The sequence below is a fragment of the Dama dama genome, chromosome 3 (assembly GCF_033118175.1).
Source record: "Dama dama isolate Ldn47 chromosome 3, ASM3311817v1, whole genome shotgun sequence".
Lineage (NCBI taxonomy): Eukaryota > Metazoa > Chordata > Mammalia > Artiodactyla > Cervidae > Dama > Dama dama.
In genome coordinates, this window is record NC_083683.1 from 38,565,128 (window position 1) to 38,571,387 (window position 6,260).

A 6,260-nucleotide genomic window follows, 5' to 3' on the forward strand; every position below is an offset into this window, starting at 1 on the left:
TTCTTAAAGAAAATTTAAACAAACTTATGCAACATATTGGGCTTCCCTTGTCGCTCAGCGGGTAAAGAATCCACCCACAATGTGGGAAACCGGGGTTTGATCCCTGGGTTGGGAAGATCCCCAGGGGAAGGGAAAGGCTACCCACTTCAGTATTCTGGCCTGGGGAATTTCATGAACTGTATAGCCCATGGGGTCACAAAGAGCCAGACACGACTGAGCGAATTTCACTTTCACTCTCATGCAACATATTTCTTCTTATGAAAGCAATTCTGTGGATAGTTCTAGAAAGGCAGAAGCTACAAATAAGCACACAGAGACTGTATTATCATCCTCTAGAGAAGCTGTGGTTAAGCATCTTTGTGTTTAGCCTGTCAAAGCCTTTCTGATGACACCTTGGCTTCTGGAATATTTTAAGCTGAAGGAGTTTGGAAAAAAAGCAGAAACTGGAAGATCACCCTGACCTCTCCTCTTTTACCTTTCTTCCCCAAAGAGGCCATAAAACCTTCCAGTGAAAGGGCTCCCCCCACACCCAAAGGAAGGGAGCACCCTTATCTCTGGAGGCAAGGGGACACCATGAAGAATCCTAGCAAACCGGCTTTGCTGTTTCCCCAGTTCAGTGCAGGTAGGTACCTTATACTCTTTAACTTATCTTGTCCTCTTTATTGAAACTAGGATAAAATATTCAAGTTTGTTTTTCGCTTGGGTGTTCATTTCCTTATGAAGGCTGCCGTATCATGCAAAGCTTATGTTAAATAAATGTGTTTATTTTTAATAAATGTGTTAATAAGTGTGTTAAATAATGTGTTTGCTTTTCTTCTGTTAATCTTGTCAGTTGAATTTTCAGGCCCAGCAAGGGATCTTAAGAGGACTGAGAAAAACTTTTTTCTCCCAATACATATGTAGGTGAGTTTTTTTTTTTTTTTTTAATGATATTTTACTCTTTTATAAGCTGCTTGTTCCACTACTCCATATATGGAAATTACTCAATATTACTTCTACTAAATTCTTCATATTGAGTGTTCTTAACCTTTGAGATAGAGAAGTTTATGCTGGAATCCCCTGAAAATATTGAGCATATAGACATTGTTTTCTGAGGAAGTGGTTGATCACTTTTATCAAGCTCTCTAAGCTCATCGGAAATTTAAAATTAAAAACCCAGTCTTTTACATCCTCATTTTATATGGTAGAAACAGAAATATCTGCAGGGAAATAAACAGATAGATATCGTGATCTGTTTAACCAAATTATTCTTATAAGACATTTAGGTTCATTCCAGTTTTTGGCTGATACAAACAATACACAGTGAATACAACTATTGCTTTAAAGTTTAACCACATAACTCTGTATTTTTGCCATAAGACTGCAAGTCATGAAATGGCTGAGAATTTTTTAAGTGTGGAGTAACACAGATGGACAAATTGTCACAGCTCTTAAGAGGACCAGACGTCTACCCTAGGGACTCCTCATTGCTAGAACACCGCCACCCAATGCCCCAGAACTCTTACAGAGAAAACCCATTCTCCTGCAAGTACCAGCTACCAGGGAAAGAAACAACGTTCCCTGTCTTTGTCTGGCTTTGTTTCTTGACTTGAAGTCCTTCCCATCCCCCCAGGGCAGAGCTGCAGCAGCTCTCTTTACATTTTTTTGCGAGGAGGACACGTGGGCAAGCCCAGGCAAAGCCAAATAGCACACTGCTCATTGATCACAGACTGGAGCGTCTGGTGATCCCCTCTGGGGAAAACAGAATGATTCTGAGAGTTGGGTCACTGCCAGTGGAAAAGTCACACAGGAGGGAGTCACAGGAACCTCGCTCCTAGTAGTTTCAGAGGCGTGGAGGAGGGAGGAGGCGGAGAGCAGGTAAATAAGCTGGTGACAGAAAATCAGGGTTTCTAGTGTTCGCTCCTAAGCACGGGAAAAGTCCCTCCAAAGCAACAAAACGGCCCAGATGTTAGTGGTGGTTTATAATCTGAAGCTGAGCACACAGGAATTTGCCTGTTCTCATTGTGGAAAGGTTTAGTTCGGCCTCTCAAATGGTATCCTCACAACAAAACAACAGCATGAACAAGCAAGCCCTTGTCAAGGATTTTCTGATGACCTTCTGGAAGGAATTACCAGGAGTGCCCCCTCCCCTTCCTTCAGATCTGAAATCTCCTTGGCAAAGACTTTGGCTCAAACTTGCCATAAAGCTACTGTGCCACCTCCAGATGACAATCTCTGGTAAACAGTGATCCAGAGTTTTTGCAAAAGCCTCTCGAGTAACACACCTTCTATCTCCTTCCTACGAGCTCTTTCTTTAGAAGCCCACTGTGCGTTATCATGCTTTCACAGATGGAAGAAACGAAAACACAAAAAGATTAAATGGCCTATCTAAGATGACCTAGCAAGTCATCCAGCAAACACATGACTCCCGATCACTCGTGACACAAAAGGCTTCCACTGACAGCTCAGTATCTGTGAGAAAAATAAGGGGAATCGTTTATTGGCCCCAAAAGACCTCACGATGTTCTGTGAGGATGGCAGATTTAATCAGACCCTCATTAACTGGATCCAAATCGGGCCTGACAGAGAGTCTTCATTAGACCCAAAAGTCCTGTCTGCGGTAGATCCGAGTCTCCCAACTTGTTCATGTTACGGCAAACTGACTATTGTAGAGTCAGGGAAAGCTCTCCACAAAGTGCTTACAGATGACAGTCATCCTGGATGACATAAAAAGCTGAAGTTCAAAGGCGGTGGGGGTGGGGGAGACAGTGCAGCAACGGCAAAGCCAGTCCAAAGAAAGGGCCTCTCAAACGGCCTAGAAATGGGGAAAGGAAAACCCACTTATTTCAATGAACTCACAACAATAACAAAAAATTACAAAGACACTGTTCTATTATGGAAACTAAGCTTCTTTTCTGAAGCTGAATTTCATGTCAGCTAAGTTCCATTTCATATATTTTATATTCCCAGGTCAGAGAAATGGCACCTTCTACATCTGAAAGAGTTCAACTAACCTCAAATGAGCCATTTTCTTCTTTTCTTCACAATGGAATCAAATCCATCACTTTTTTCTAACGTGGTGCCAGTGAGACCAGCCTTTCAGATAAGCAGAGTCCATGGCCATTGAGTTAATGTGACGCGAGAGGAGCCAAAAAACTTGGCTGCCGAGGTGCCTAAGGCTTCCACCATTAAAGTCACCCCAATGAATGGGGCATCGCATTTCCAAAATGCTCCTGTCACAAATACTAATGTAGGGCTCACACACTGCCCAGACCATCTCAGTCACTCAGTGTTTATTGAACAAATAAAAGAATGATTGTTGCCTGCAAAGGATAATAAGCTGTGATTATATTGGTTAGATTCTATGCCAAATATATGTGAGTCTCTGAAACATATTAACTCATTTGCTCCCACTCCCTTGGCCTCCCCTCTACCACAAGGCATCCATTCCCAAGACCCACAGTGGATGCATAAAACCATGGATGGTACTGAATCTTCTCTATACTATGTTTTATGTTTTTTCCTTTACATACATACTCATAATAAAGTTTAATTTACAAATCAAGCACAGTGAGAGGTTAACAACAACAATAATAAATGGAACAATTATAACAATATACTGCAATAAAATTTAGGTAAATGTGGTCTCTTTCTCAGAATATCTTATTGGACAAATATAATGCCTTTTTCCATCTTAACTAAGCACTTATCACACTGTGGCCATGGCTTTTGCAGTTTAAGATGCTACAGCAAAACCAACAAATTTCTTTTTCTTTGTCATGATTTCACAGATAGAAGATAGATCTTAGCAACCTTGGCATAGGGGTTTTTTTTTTTTTTTTTTTTTTTCTTTCCTTATTAAGTGGAGAACTTTCACCCTTTTACTTAATGGAAGCACTTTACCCGCTTTTCTTTGGCATATCCGAATGACATCACTGGTCTTGTGCTTTGGGGCTGTTATTAAGTGAAATAAAAGTGACTTGAACACAACAGTAGATCTGATAACCAAGATGCCTACTAAGTGACTAAGCTGTGGGATGGGCGGGACAAAGCGATGGTTCTTGGGCAGGATGGAACAAGCCAAGATATGAGGTTGCATCATGCCACTGAGAACGATGGCACGCAATTTAAAACTCATGGTTTATTTCTGGGAACGTCCAATGAATGCATTCAAACTATGGAGTTTTCCAGGTGGCTCCGTGGGTAAAGAATCTATCTGCTTGCAATGCAGGAGATACAGAAGACGCAAGTTCAATCCTGCGTGTGAGGAAGACTCATCCTCCGGGTAAGGAAGACTCCCTGGAGGAGGGCATGGCAACCCACTCCAGTACTCTTGCCTGGAGAACCCCATGAACAGAGGAGCCTGGCGGGCTACAGTCCATGGGGTCGCAAAGAGTCGACACAACTGAGCATGCACGCATGTTTAAACTGCATTTGACCACAGGTAACTCAAACTGTAGAAAGTGAATCTAGATACAGGATAGACCACTGTATACGTGGCTATGAAGTAGATTCTCAAATGGGCCACATGCTAACAAGCCAGAGGATGCACTTAGAGACATGGAACATGAGGAAGGAAAGCAGTTGACTGTGGCAATGAGACGTGAGAACAAGGGGCTGGAGTGATCCTGAGGTTTGGTCGTGTGAGAGGAAACCCAATAGGTAAGCCCAGTGTCTTTGCAGCCAGCACAGCCAAAGGCCTACACCATTCTGGCCACCAAGCTGAAGAGTTTGTCCAGGCAGAGACACTACTGGTCAATGGTTATCACATAAGCTTGGGAGGTCAAACCCGTACTCTCCTGTTCCCAAGATTTAGAACAAAGTCCTTAACATTTGTTGCTCTGAAATGAACTTAAGAACTCTCTCTTGGGTTGTTGTAGGAATTAAATAATAAAGCCCTTAGAAGAGTACTTAACATGCTTAACCCAGGAAACACTCAATTCATGGTTGTTATTATTGTTTTCATTAACATCTCTATGATCTACTCTCAGTGTAATAAAGGATGTTTGGACTGAGCAGTTTATTTCCTACTGTTACAACTTCTATAAATACACAATAGAGAAATTAACCAACTACCTTGGTGGCCTCCAGGTCAGTTCTGCATGTCACATGAAAGTGACAGATGTGTGATTTTACCTCTCTACACCTCCCATAGACCTCTTCCTGCCTCAGCTGCTCAACAGAATACATGAACAGTAACAGTATATGTCTCATTGTGTTGATGACGAAAGAAGTTTGATGAGTTAATGCTCAAATAGGTCTGGAAAAGTGTTAGTCACTCAGTCATGTCTGACTCTTTGCAACCCAATGGATTATAGCCCATCAGGCTCCTCTGTCCATGGAATTCTCTAGGCAAGAATTCTGAAGTGCATAACCTTTCTCTTCTCCAGGGGATCTTCCCAACCCAGGGTTCAAACCTGGGTCTCCTGCATTCCGGACAGATTCTTTACCATCTGAGACACCAGGGAAGGGGTTAGAACAGTGGCAAGCATATGATAACTATGATTATTATTTCACGTGTGCGTCTCACGTTTTTCTAGAGATGAGGATGATGCTGATAACCCATTTTCAATTAAAAAAATCTACTATCACATGGATATTTCCCATACTTCATTCTTTCACTGTATAAAGTGAAGTTGTAACTAGTCTGATAATGTTAGGTAGACTCTGTATCTTCAGCTTGGCATTCCCACTGAACTGATCTGAGTAATAAGTCCTCATTCGAAGTGTGGCTCTGGTTTGAAACCTGTTTAATGCTGCTGTTGTGATTGAGGTCACTAGGGGGGCTTCCCTGGCAGTCCAGTGTCTTATACTCTGCACTTCTACTGCGAGGAGGGCAGGTTTGATTCCTGGTGGGGAGCTAAATTTCACACACACAAAAAAAACTTTGCCAGGGCTTGTCAAAGAGGGTTAGAGATGATCACTCAATTAATTGGTGGTCCTCACTTTCTGGGCATCCATCTAGAATCAGGAAACTGTATCCAACCGCATTGCCACAGTGACCCTTAGGCAAGAGACTGATGTCCCCATTTATTTCCAAATGGGTAAAATGGAAGGATTCTTTCCAACTCTGGGAAAATGCTTAGGCAGGAACAGGGTGATAGCAAAGGAAACAAGTTTGGGGTTTTTTTCCCCACTGAGTTTTAAAGTCAGAGAGTTTCCTGTGTAAACAGCGAGTGTTTTTTTTTTTTTTTTTAATTATTGTGTAAACCTATCTCATCTAATGCAAACAACTTAAAAAGCCCCAAATGCTTATTCCGAGCATACTTCTATAAAAGAAA

At 41.9% G+C, this 6,260-nt stretch overlaps 1 long non-coding RNA gene across 1 annotated transcript; it reads left to right on the forward strand.

Moving 5' to 3' along the window:
- The first annotated feature begins 286 nt into the window (after window positions 1-286).
- On the forward strand, window positions 287-4,189 carry LOC133044290 (uncharacterized). Its single transcript, XR_009689911.1, has 3 exons — window positions 287-622; window positions 845-903; window positions 2,950-4,189. It is a non-coding gene; the product is annotated as an uncharacterized LOC133044290 (long non-coding RNA).
- Window positions 4,190-6,260: the final 2,071 nt, after the last annotated feature.